This window comes from Contarinia nasturtii, unplaced genomic scaffold, assembly GCF_009176525.2.
Source record: "Contarinia nasturtii isolate CC-2019 unplaced genomic scaffold, AAFC_CNas_1.1 Cnas_scaffold_350, whole genome shotgun sequence".
Classification (NCBI taxonomy): Eukaryota; Metazoa; Arthropoda; class Insecta; order Diptera; family Cecidomyiidae; genus Contarinia; species Contarinia nasturtii.
In genome coordinates, this window is record NW_022197705.1 from 902,583 (window position 1) to 917,274 (window position 14,692).

The window sequence follows — 14,692 nt, forward strand, 5'->3', positions numbered from 1 at the left end:
CGTCGTGTGGTTTTTTGCATATTGCAAAAACATATACACAAGATGTTTACACGTATGTATCGAAGTGGTGTTTATTAATATTTGATGGCTGAAAGGTAGAAAATTTTCGGTTTAAAGTTTTATAAAAAATAAATTGGTGGTTAAATGAATCACTAAAAACAGCATGCAGTTTCGGGTCGTTGTTTGTCTTTCCTCCCTCACTCTCTTTGTCCTCTCACCTATCATTCTCAGTCTCTTACTTTCCACTTAAGGATGATGCTGTTGAACGCCGTACATTCAATATACTAACACGTACGGTCAGTATTCGAATTGAGTTTCGATGGTTGCACATCGCCTCTCAATTTTCCGTGAAATAAAAAGTTTTCGTTCGTTTATTTTGCTTTTCAATAGACGAAATTCATAGATATTCGTGTATATTCACGTTGCATCAAATATTCATGAGAGTGTGCGATGTATGCAATGCCTGCATGTATTCATCAAATTTTCAATTAGGAAATCCCTATGGCATACGCCAACACGTTTTGCTCTCCAAGTCGAAATAGAAACCATCAACAGAAAATGAGAAAACTGCACCAACCAACAACCAACCGAACAACCCAAGCGAACAACAATCGAAATAAACAACACTAAACAGCAAACAGCACAAGTAACAGTAGTTGCAACAGCAACAGCAACAGCAACAGCAGCAGTGCATATACATGCATTAAGAAAATGCCATGTTATGAACTTTGTTTGTAATCGTTTACATTAAATGCATGAATGTTGCAGTTTACTGCTGTTGCTGTTGTTGTTTGTCGTTTCTTGTGAAGGAGACAGAGCGGTAGAGAGATGAGAAAACAATTTCCAATTCCGATTATATACTGAAAAATTGACTACCACATCGAAAACAATTTTCTATTAGTCAAATGAACCACAATTCGGTAGTTTTAAGCATGATACAATCATGTCACCTGACCCGATAATTTCGTCAGCACCAATATGGTATTGGCAATACCTTTGTTTAGCTCTATCGCTGCCACAAAAAATCCATGCAGTTCACATTACCACAAAAATATGAACAAACTCAAATTACACTTGATTATATTCTTTAAAATTGTTTTAATTCAAACGATGCTTTCTTCGATGGAATTTTCTGCATTCTCATTCTTTACTTTGCAAAACTTTTCAACGTATAGCTTTTCATTTTGGAAATTTTTTAGCATATAACGAGCAATTTTCGACTTCACATTTTGTAATTTTAGATGGTTTGTTTGCTCGTTTTTTTTTCTTTGCCAAACAAAAAAAGCCATCGCTGTACATTACCGATTTTATTATATTGTGCGTATGAAAATGTTGTTGGCAAATTTCTCATTTTGTAAATGTTCGCGAACGTACACCCACTCACCCCACATAAATGTGATTGGAGTTGGTTTCAAGCGAAATTTATGGTTTTTCAATTCTGTTTGATATGTTTAGAATTGAATTTAAACACATACACATAATAAATCGGCACACAATAAAAAAATGTTGTTGCTCTTTATATGAATTCAAATTATTACGGCAAATATTTTACCAATGGTTTCTGACAATTTTCCAATTATTATTATTACCATTCGCATCACATTAATCAAAAATGAAAACAGATGCGTTTCGCTCACTCCATTCCCGGTATTAATTAATGTTATTATTAACACATTTCACAAATTAGGTATGTTGGTAGAGATTAATTGATATTTTGTGGCCAGAGTTCATAATAGTTTGGTTTGATACTAATTAAATTTTCTAGACTATATATGACTCGTACACACGTCACGTTCGCTTTTGGTATTTGATGATGATACAAATATATGGATTGAGGTTTTGTTGCGTTGCGCGCAGCGCCTAAATTTGACAAAAAATCATTAATGCAAAATTATGTGCGGACTCATATATTGAGCTGTACAATCCAACAGCCGAGACAAGTGAAATGAGAGACGGGCCGCTGAAATGGAGTATACATATATGAAAAATGAAATATGCCAAATTCAAACTCGATAATTGGCCAACTCTTGCTAAATGTCCCCCACCCCACTCCGCATGTCTCTAATTTGGTTCTAGCTGTGGTTTAACGCGCATATTTCCATGTACAATTTGTACATTCAAATATGATTGAAATTTGTTGGTTTTTCGGAGAGAATAAAAAATGCGCCAATATTACATGAATTCGTTAAAATGATTTATTTGGTCCTTTTCTGTTGCCAATATGCATAGTATTTATTTCTCATTTTCGTTTCAATTTTTCGGAAACAAAAACCGGTAATATCTAATTTCAATTTTTGGTTTGAGGTGAAATTTGAAATAAAACCCAAATTTCATTAAATTTTAGACACTGCTCCCCACCGCGCAGATTAATGAGATTGCTGTTTGGGGATTGAGCACGCACTCCTGTAAAATATAGGAAATGGATTCCGGAATCGTGTGCATACATATTAAAATGATTTCGATGGCAACCGATGTGATAAGAATGTCGTGCCAACATTGTATTTTATGTGTTTATGTACTGTATGGAAAGGTGCACTTAAGTGCATCCATACACAATTACACATACACAAAGTCAGCTGACTTTAATGATGTATTTTGCACAAATGAAACTTGATGTGGAAGCCAGCAATTTGCGGTTCGACTTACTCCGTACATCTCTCATTCGTGGATTTTGAAGATGTTTTCGTGTGTTGTTGCAAAACTTATTTAATAATTATTACAGTATAATGCCATGAAAAAGTCCATTATCAACTTTATTACCGACTGAAAATTAATTAAACGACGACATTTGAATTAAAATAAGGTGCTTCGCAAAACTTTTTCTACACACATACATGTGTGCAATGTGCAATGCATTGCATGTACACATACAGAACGAACATTAGAGAAGGAATGAAAGATAAAGAACACTTGACAAATGGAAAAATCGACGAGAAAATGAATTTCAAAAATAGAAAGGAAAACTTGTGGTCCTTTTCCATATACACACTATTCTAAACATTTTGAAATGTTGCAACTGAAAGCAAAAGTGCCAATTAAATATTTGACTTTTCTAAACTCTTAGAAACTTCATCAAAATATAAACATTCAAACCATAAATTACTCACACACACACACACACACACACACACACACACACGCACACACACATATATTCGATTTTGTTTTCTTGCTTCGGCTTCGTAGAAGAAAAAAAGATAAACGAAAACAACTTCAAACTAGTATTGCCTTTGTGTCTCGGCTCCCAAATTATGGACGACATTTTCGAAACTTTTTGGAAATGTTGCATTTGAAAATTGCAAAACATAAAATAGTAACACATTACATTACACCAGCGGCTGTGAGAGAAACGAAAAAGAAGAATGAGAACAGCAAGAAGAAGAAGCTGAAAAAAAAAACAAGACGAAGCGTAATATTCAGTCCATCGGAAATGAATGCGTTAGCAAGAAATGTTCATTATCAAGTTGGAGTTGGCTGTTATTTGCAGATTGTTTTGTAGTTTGCGCGAACACGAGCATCCTATAAGCGCAGCAGTGTCAAGCTCGATTCGGACATTAATTACAAGATATATACACAATTGTAATTTGGCTCAAGCGTCCAAAAAACAATGATAAAACCCCATCTCATTCAAGTCGGGTCTCATTCCGTTTCAGTCTCCAATACCATTTTCTCTCTTTCTCTCTCTCTCTCTTCCCATACCAAGAGAAAGAGATAGCAAAGGCTTCCCCTAATTTCAACTACTGCCACTACTCATACATACTGTACAACATTGTGTTTATAGGTTTGTGCGCACATTTAATATCACATAAATTCACAATAATGTTTCATAATATAATCCCTTTGTAGCGAATTAATGAAATAACTTTATAATTGTTTTCTCTCAATTAAATCGTATATGTATCGCTGTGTCTGCATTTGATGCATACATATATTATATACGTTATATGTATTATATATTATGAATATAGGGTTGCTGAAATAGACACAATCGCATAGTTTCCACTTTCAAGAGAATTTCTTTCATTTCGCCTCGATGAGTTGACGTAAAGCAATAATAATTTGTGTATGCAATAAATTATGTAGCGCGCATTGAAGGCGAAAAATGAGAACGAGTGAATTTATTAAGAAAATGCGAGAATTTTCTCCAAAAGAAGAAGAAGAAGACGATGAAAAAAATCAGCTGGCCAATGCAGAAACCACCATTTGTTATAATTGCGTCAACAAGCAAACATACATAAAATGAATTTTGATGGTTTATCGTGGTATGGAAAATCAGCATTCTCACTCATTATTTGCCTCTTTCGAGCTTGTTCCATCATATTGGCATTCAATTAAATTAATAGATCGCAAATTTTATTCGATCTCTCTTTTTTTGAATTTTTAATCGAAAATGTCGACAATTTGATGGGAAATATTTATGGATCGTTACTAAAAAAACGGCAACAAAAATGAATTAAATCGGCGAAAAAAATCATGCCATTTCGAAAATTCGAAGATAGAAATTCCTCGAGTGAATGGAAAACCGCATTGAAATAAAACGTACGGCACCAATGCATTCAACATTGTACACACGGACAACCATAAAGCAATTCGCTAATTTGGTACTACTCAGTTAATGAATAATTAGCGCAAAGAGTCTTATTAAGTGTAGCAGCGCGGCTTTATGCGCGCTTGTAATTTTCTCTTTTATATCGCTTTTTCCTTCAATTGAATTGAGTTTTTCGTAACCACTCTTTCGCTTGATATCGTTCCATTTTTTGCTGCTGCTGCTGCTGTGTGTGTGCCTCTTTCCTTCGTTGTTCTTTCTCCGCACTGTCTCTTTTCATTGTCGTCGTTGTCGTTTTCATTTTTTTAATCGCTTTTTATCAAATTGTTTTATTGCCAAAGTGTAATTGGGATGTTTATACGTTTTCTGTGTGCACTGCCATCGATAATTGATGTGGATTGAATGCGGCGCACACGATTCGCGTACATAACATTTTACAATGTTCTCTCATGTTTATGTATGCTTTTTGCATTGCATGGGAAGAGACAGGAAGAGAGCAGGCGTTGTGTGTATTTTATTGGATTTTGTAGCCATTTACAATGACGAGCTAACAAACCTTTTACAGAAAATCAAGAAAATTAGCAACAACAACAACAACACAACATCAACACAGTGAAAGAGAAAAAAAATTGTGTACTAGACTCTCACATCCACTCGACTCTACGACACATGTAAAAAGCCAAATGAAGTGTGCACTTCGTGCACTTAAATACCAATTTAATAAGTTTAATTAAATTTTGCTGTTCATTAAAAGTTTTTTTGCCTCATCTCATCTCGCCGCTGTCGTCGGAACCGTCTGAATGCTGAGAGGCTCTCTTGTTACTCACATAGACACAGAAATATATATATATGTACACACACAATTGTACCGCTTGTGTGTTCATCTCGTATTCCATCCAATTTCAATTTCGTAATTTTACTCGTCGTTAAGCTCTGCATAAACCGTTTGCTATTGCCTTCTCCTTGCTTTTCCATGCATACTCTACATTCCGTTTACCGGAATATGCTGAATGAAAAACAGACGTATATCGCTGTTCGCGTTACGAACAACCCAACCGAAATGTATGTATGTGTGTGTGTGTGGGCGAACTGGAAAAAAGATAACAAATAAGGGAAGCGACGAGAGAAGGGAAGACTATGAACCCCCCAACAACTAATTATGTATATGGGCATTTATAAATATAAAATACAACTCATTATACGTATACTGCTGCATTACAGATTATTCATTTTGAAAAGTGCTTCTCTTTCGATATATTAGAGAGCATTTGCGTGCTACACATATAACATGGCAACGCGTGCAAAACACGAGCACAAGAGTAAAGGCGAGAGACTGAGACGCAAAAACGTTCATAGCTTGATTGCTTGCTCGCGCTCTCACTCACTCACACTCACTTTGAATGGCGAATTCGTGGTGTGTTTAAAGTAAAGTCTCTCCACATCTAGATGTGCGAATATACAAACATATATTGCGTACATACATATGCGTTTTTAGAAGATTGGAACCACGGAGCACATTGTGCACATTAAATCCCCTTTAATGCTTCACATTTTCAATTTCAATTAGAAATAAAGTGCACTTATCGACCTACAGCGTCAATGCTAGTTTGACCAAGTTATCAATACAACATAAACTAAACACGCTCAATGTAATATCTAGCTCTTTCGCACACTTCTGTTCTCTATCTCTCCCGCATAATTTCATCAAAACACTCGTCGAATATCAATAATTGGTCGGCTTACATTCTCAATTAATGCACGCATAACATCCTTGTAATTTCTCATTAAATAAAATTTATCTGTTTTTTGTTCTCGTTTCAGTTTTCACTCTTAACTGACTTAACTACACTTCTATCCACACATTGCGAGTAAGTTTTAATTAATGCCCACTTTTGAATCCTTTTGACTTAAAATTGAAAACCAGACCATTGTATTATTATTATTATCCTAAGTTGCCTTCAATATAAATTGGATTACGATGATTATTATGATATGTTTGATGAAAGCCAGAGAGTGTGTCACTTTATTTGCATGACTGAAAGAACATCAAACAATTGCTCGAAAATCTTCGGATTTCAAAATGACTTTATTATATTGTAGTTTATGCATGGATTTTCCATAATGGAATTTTATAAAAAGACATAAAACATTATCTTAAAAGATCAAAATCCAATTGGTCTGAGTGAACAAGAGCGAGCCGAGGGCTGTTATTGAGCTCCACTTTTTTTGAACTCTTCAACCGAAGAATTGCAATAATACATTCGGTTAGCGAGAGTAAAAAGAGCACGGACGATAGTGAATCAAAGACACAGAGAGAAGGAGACTGACAAAGAGTAAAACTTCTGTCTTGAAGGAGAGAAACTGTTGCGAGGATATATAGTGGAAAAATTGCGCGCGATTCCACGAAGAAACAAAAACTTTGCCATCGACTGTATAGGCAAAAATACAATTTGTGAATTGTATTTACGAATATGAACTATTCCATCTATCCGTCTCCTCGGCAGAAAAAAAAGCAGCAAAAAAATGGCATTCGATTTGCAAAAATGTTTTATATGTGCCAGCACAGTATTCTTCTTGTTCTCTAGTCTCAGTCCAAAAGCATTACATATATTACACATACATATACTTGCAATTCAATATTATTATTATTTTTTTCTTCGCTGCCATATCCGTAATGAATTAGAACATAAATATCATATTGTGTTCGAGTGAATTTTCAGAATCAAAATGCTTTTCCGAAATGTTATCTGGTGTGGAAGTGGGGCGCGAGTGTGAGCAAATGCGCGCGCGGAAACAGCACGCATCAATAAAGTATGTGTCTGACTGTGTTCACAAATGTGAATTGCTGTTCATGGCTGATAAAAAAAAATCAACGAACGGAACCACTGTGCAAAAGGGATACAAAAAAGCACAACATCAACAAAAACACTAGATGCGAATGATTTTAATGTATTTGCTAAATATATAATGCTTTCCCCGTTCGAGCAAATCGATGAGCGAAAAAGAATGTTTTCCACGTGAGTATGTGTGTGTGTGTATCTATCTCTAACGGTGGCAATAGAGTTTGTCGATTCATTTTTTGCTCACCGACATACTGGCTGTTGTGTGTGTGTGCAGATTCATATTACGATATTACAAGTAAACAAATTGTTGGCAGTGCGTTACTTGTTCAGTAGCAACAGAAAGCAATTTAGAAAATTAAATCAATACCAATATCGCATATAGACGTCGGTAGACGTCGTACGTCGATGTGTGAATGCACGTAGCATTCACTCTTCGCAGAATGTGGATGGTCTTGCTTTTTGACTATATATGCTTGTGCTTGGCACACTGCTAGATTATATATGTGTGTTTTTTTTTTTTTCTGTTTGCTTGGAATTTTGCATACCAAATTTCGAGAAGTTATACATTCCTCAGCTCACCTATTTTGCGTAGATGGTCTAGTTTCTCGATTCTCATTCAAAGCAAAAAAAATCGTTTTTAATTTTTTTTTCGCAATGATTTTTGATTGAATTAATTTCAATGTTGTTGTTGTTGTTTTTTTTCTCATTTAACGGCGAAAAAAAAATTCAAATTATTTTCAGTTCATAAATTTCCTGTGTAGCTGCAGCAAAAAGTATGCCAATGGTCGTTGGTTCCGGTTTCAGTTCAAAAATGAATGCGAAGCATTGCACAATTGAAACCTTCAATCAAAATTCACCTTCGCCAAGAAGCCCAAAATGTGTTCATTGCACACAGGAAATTAGTTTTCACATGTGCTTTAATCAATATCCTTTCTCGATGTCCGGGTCCGTGTTTGATTACCACATTCCACAAACCACGTCTCTCTCTCTCTCTCATACACACACAAACGTTCGCCGCTTTTCTATCCTTCACCCGTTCGCTACCATCCCTCTTTATCATATTTTTTGAATTACTGATATATGTTGGCAATCTAGTTGAAACTAATTCATTAAAAAAATTGTTCCAAGTGTATCACACACATCTTTTAGTTTACGATGCAGTTCAGTTTGGTTCTCTTCATTCGTAGACACGCGACTGCGGAATGTTTTCTTGTTAAACCCAAATAAACATAAATTGGTGACTGTGTACCAACCGTATATATACTATGGATATGGCATAGAGTCGAAATCATCTATACATCTATATACGACAGTTGCTTCACCAGTGAGAGCGCTTGTCGTAGTTGCATGCAAGCATAGTGTATGATATTATGCATGCCGCATCATCGCCGTCCTCGATGTCGTTGTCGAGGCTGTCGTGTTCCATCCATTTTATCGCGTAAGCGATGGTAGTCTAACATTGATTTCCTTTTAGCTCCTTTCTGGTAATTAGAAGTTTTACCAAATGAAAAATTGCATATGAAAAAAGTGGAAAGAAATGGAAATGACATGGCACGCGGGAAACGCTCAAGAGAATCATCATCAATATCATCAGCAGCAGGCAAATTGTTAGTAGTTAGGCCAAGGATTTCGTAGCGCAAACAAAACCACCCCGAATTAAATGGCAAAGATAATACACACATATGTTGACTAGAAAATAATAATAACTTCTGTGAAAACAGTAATAAATTTTCAAACTGCCAGAAATTCACATGCTATGATTTATGCGCAAATATTAATAATTGAAGATTTTCCGTTGTGCGATTTTTATTATATTTTAACATGCATCTAAACGGAGTCGAAGCCGCCAAATGTATATACAAAATGGCACAACAAGGCGTCGTTTTCTCAATCATATGTTGGCATATCGTATGTATCGCAGTAAGCAATTAAAGGATTTTGTGATGATTTAATACAATATTTGGGTATTCATTCATAATACTATTTACTGTGTTGAAATCCAAATTGTACGAATGAGAGAGAAAAAGAGTGCGGAGCAAATATATACATGTATTTGTTTTTCATGGCGGCTTTGATCTATCTTGGCAGATAAATCACATACGATTCTATTCGAAATAGTTCTTTTGTTTTGGTTCTATTTGTTTGTTGCACCCTCTACACTTCGCGTGTAATTATGAGCGTTCTGATTTCGAAGGCGAACGATTTGGGAAAGGGATATTTGGCACATTCATGCGTTATTGTTGATACATTATGCTTTATATGTATGTATACACAGAGAGAAAAAATTTGGTAAATGTAAAGGGTAATTTGTAAGTTTAATATTACTTTACCAAATTACCGTACGAATTCTACCATTTTGTCATATTTTCAAAACAAACGACACGAACAAATTAAATTTACCCCAGCATAATATTACATTTACCAATTGCCGCGTAGCAGTCAAATCATACCTAACGTCGACATATCATCGACTGTGTTATTAAATTCTTCGTAATGAATTCGACGATTTTGATTTCACTTTTATCGACGATTTCTGTATTATTCATAAACAAATTATTAAAATTTGCCAATCCCAATTCTGATTTGATCTCTTCGCTTTTATTTTTTTGCGGACAAAAGTTCACGCGATTAGACATGTTGTAGGTTGTGAACAATACGATGATATGTCGACGTTAGGTATGTTTTGACTGCTACGCGGCAATTGGTAAATGTAATATTATGCTGGGGTAAATTTAATTTGTTCGTGTCGTTTGTTTTGAAAATATGACAAAATGGTAGAATTCGTACGGTAATTTGGTAAAGTAATATTAAACTTACAAATTACCCTTTACATTTACCAAATTTTTTTTCTCTGTGTATGTATAACAATCATTGTGGCGACGTTGTTTGCTCTATTTTTTGTCAAACTAGATCAAATCCAATTAATGGCAAATGATTCGTGTAAAATGGCATGAATAAATTTGATTTATTTACACAGAAATTGACAATCAAAAGGACAGCGAACGAATAAAAGTTGACAATGGCTTTTGGAAGTTTTTTGCTGATGGTCTCTATCACTTCAATGTTTTTTAGAGACAATTCCATTAGTTTTAATTTGGTTGTTGTGTGTGTGGCGTCAGTACGTCGATTTTGTATATGTGATGACGTATCGCTCGATATTCGGCTGTTATACCATTGGCGGCTTCATGTAGCTTTTGGCTGGATCAATTCAATTTTTACTAATCATCCAAATTGTTTGCATTGATTTTTTCTTTCTTTCTCTTCTATTCGCTCTACCATGAACCACACTTCCGATTCTCTAGAATTGAAAAATTCTATAGAAAATATTACTGAATCTTCAATATACATTATACATACATGGTTAAACGAAGGACACTTCCGCAGAGCAAAAAAAATATGCAGAAAAAACCGATATAAGCGTTGGATAAAGTGAAACTAAACGAAAAGGCACGCCAATATGAATGCAAAAAATTAAGATGAAGTAATGGTCGGTTTCATCGACTATTTGTCCGGTTACTTTAAATTCAAATTCAATTGCCTGGCTGCTCTATTCGGGAGGAGATTTTATTTGAGAAAATACTGCATCGAACTTACATGCGCACATAGTTATTGTGTTAAACAATTTCATTCGTCTCGCCGTATACACTGACATTTACTTTCCAATCGAGGACTTTGCATGGCAAACAATGTCTTGCAGTTGTTTAGTTGTCTGGGCAAAAACAGCATGGGAACAAGCTTACATCACTTGAATAAATATTAATGTTTTTCTTGTTATTCACTTTAAATTTTAATTTGCTCCTTAATGAATTTGCTTTATAAATTTTATGAATAGATTGTATTTGTCCTATAATATGAAATTCAGTTGCACAAATTCGAAGTACCTCTATTAGCATAGCACAGAACACATATTTTCATTTGGGTTTTATCGTCAATGTGAACCATTTTCCGAGTATATGTTATGTGTTTATTTGCAGAATCCCACGTAAATTACCTCTTGTGTCGTATGTGTGTACATTGAATGGTTGTTGCTGTATTTGGAATTGGACTGAAAACATTCATTCCCTTCTAACGAATTTACTGAATCTTACACATTGACTTTATTGCATTGCCGAAAGAGAGAGAGAGAGGAACCATTTATCAATAAGAGTACATAACCCAATTATATAGTTCTGTCTCTTTTGTCGTAATTTTCCATAATTGTTTGATAACTTCCTTCGATAAATTCATAACCGCATCTCGTCTGTCGGCGAGAAAAAGTGCCCGTACATTTTGATGGGTAAAATGTTGACGTGATTTTCGGATTTTCGGCGAGAAAAAAAAAACATTTTCTATTTAAATCAATGTAACTGTTTGCTGTGGCAATTTTCATGGATTCAATTTGTCGCGCGCTATAAGCTATCAATCCAATGATAGATACTATACACACGCGCGCTTCGTTGGTGTCGTCTAGCGGCTGATTGAGAATAAAATATCAGTAGAAAAAAATGTACTCTTCACGCGTGTTTTGAATTCATCCTTTTGATAATAAACGCGATTTGGTCTATTCTGATCGATAAAAAAAAATCACGTGATGATTTTGTATTCAATGTACTGTACATTAATGCTTTCAAGTGTTGTTCGCTTGTTCGCATTCAAAAATCAATTCAAAATGATGAAACACTAATATTTGATACGACATATTTACATATACATCTAAGTTTGAATTGGTCGGCAAATCTGGATTTAGTCAGCCATAATCTTTCAAAAGCTAGCAAACATTCAGCAAAACTACAAAAAAAATAATGCCCAAAAAATATACTCAATTTTTTTCCGTCGTCGCGTCCTTAAATAAACAAATTGCATCTCTTCATCATTTCATATATTCATTTTGCTGGAAAAAAAATTCCAAATCCAATTTTCATCACACTTCCTATGTGTATTGACAGCCCAACAAATTCGTTCCTTTTCGAGGACGAAACGCACACAAGCGTTCAATGCGCTATATTCCTGTATTTAACTTTCTTGAGACGTGCTTACGGGCTAATGCCTCAACAAATATGTATTATTATTGTGCACACGTCCATGATGAGGTAATAACAATGCTTACACTGCATATTGCCGTCATTTAATCGCCCCTGTAACGATACCTCTCTTTCTAACACACTTACAATCATATACAGTAGCGCAAATGTGTTTATTAGACTTCTTAAACGCTTATGAATGTGCTGAGAAATCGGGCACCGATGATGATGATGTTGCCGTTTGCAACAAACAAATCGATTACGTTTATTATTATTATTATATATAAAACATTTTCAGAGCAATGTTTATTTTCTTCAAGTGCGACAGCCTTTTGAATCTTTATCGAGAATGTTGTGAATCTTATTTACTTATCAAATCTCTTTAAAAAAATCCCTTTACACCCTCTTCAAATCCAATGATATGTTCAACTTCATATGAAGCGAAAAAAAAAACATTATTTAAAATTGTATCGAGAACTCATCAATTGTGATCATCTCAATGATTCACCCAATTATGTAATCGTAAATGTGGCGTTAATAGTGTAACGAGCTGAGCCCAAAATTATACCAAACGATATATTCTTAAGTGTTCGATGCCAATTAATTTGTTGTATTGAAAATTGCTGCACACGTAATACTCATTCAATCAAAACTAATTTGGCATCATTGAAATACGATAGCAAGTTGCCGCTTTTCACTTTCTATCCCGATCCATGCACACGGACGCGTATTCAAAGTCGAACTTTGTAGCAAGCATATTTGTATGAGAGTGATGTATAAAAAGGGTATTCGCGTAATAGGCAACGATTGCTGAAGTACAAAAGTGTTCATTCAAACGTAATAAACATTGCGATAATCGCAAACAAAAGAACACACAAACAAAAAAAACGACTACGCCAGCACCAATCGTACCCTAAAAAAGTTGCTCCGTGAATATTATCATCTCTGCCGATATGTTGAACACATTTATAATTGCGAATGAGAGCATTTTATCGCGATATTTTTTTTGTGTACTCTGGCAATTCGTGGAACTATTATTTTGAGCGAAATGAGAAGAAAACGAACAAAATATGCAAAGATGTAAACATGTGTTTTATATGGATTTCAGTGAAATCTAATGGTTAAGTCGAATCATTTGTTATTTTAATAAGACCAGCAATTAAATGATTTTTATTCTCTTTAGCACAGTACAGATTTAATGGATTTTATTGTAGACTCATAATTGCTAATTGAATTTCTTTCTTTTTAAACAGAGAATGAAAGAAACATTCAATTTTGTCCCTTTCGACTTCTATCGAAAGTGGAAAAGACGTACAAGCCATCTAATTGTTGTCAATATTCCTCAAACAAAATCCATATGCTTCGTGTAAAGTAAAACCTGCTCGTGAAAGGAAACCGTACAGGTGCCTTCAATCTCACGGTATTTTACAGTTATTAAATATTTTCAAGGAAATTTAATACATTTCAATGTGTTCAATCCGAACAGTGATTGGAATAAAGGCAACAAATGTGTTCGTTCACAAACATAGCTTAGAATATTTGGTCGATATGTATAATATGCAGGGCTTTCAGATTTGAAATCAAATGATTTGTAAAATCAACAAATCATGGAAAAAATCATGATTTGAAATACACTATTCAAATCAAATAAATCATTTGATTTTATTTGGATGGACGTGTATATTTTAAATCAAATGAAATGATTTGATTTATTTGAATAGTGTACATCAAATCAAATGATTTCAATTTTTATATTTATTTGATAAACAAATCAAATCAATCAGAATATATTTTAAAACATTTTTTCCATGTACAATTCATTTTGGTCACACTTTACAGTCTTTTAAAATTAATAATTTTTCGAACATATCGTCATTCATAGACTGCCGCTGTGGTCGTAAAATCATCTCTGAAAAAAAAAAGATTTTTTTATGAAAAGGATTTGTTGCGTGTTCTTCGTATGAAGAGTATACAATTAATTTTATTACCATTCAATAGATGGCGATACCAACAACTCTAAACTCATGAGATCGTTCGAAAAAAGTATTGTACATTTTTTATTTAAAAAAAATGCAAGAAGATTCAATTTTAATCCCGAATATTTAAAAAAAAATTCTTCGGATAAATTATTAAGACAATATTTAAAATAATTTGATTGAAATCATTTTATTAGTTGTCATGGACATGTGCAAAATAGAATTGTCAATTCAACACAAACAATACATATACACACACATGACATCGTATAAGCCATAACAACAGAGCACAATATGCTGTCTAGAAATACTAATACATGCGCGCAC

General features: G+C 34.3%; 1 protein-coding gene across 6 annotated transcripts in view; it reads left to right on the forward strand.

Annotated features, from left to right (window-relative positions):
- Positions 1-14,692, forward strand: part of LOC116337951 (LIM domain transcription factor LMO4) — a 73,425-nt gene that overhangs the window by 42,229 nt on the left and 16,504 nt on the right. For 4 of the 6 annotated variants that reach the window (XM_031762940.1, XM_031762937.1, XM_031762941.1 and 1 more), the window contains one exon: positions 6,368-6,414. The exons of 1 other annotated variant lie outside the window; for it this stretch is intronic. The gene's annotated coding sequence lies outside the window, so the exon portion shown is untranslated. Of the gene's footprint in view, positions 1-6,367; positions 6,415-13,694; positions 13,810-14,692 lie in introns of those variants that run through there. One more of the 6 variants, XM_031762942.1, reaches the window with a different exon arrangement.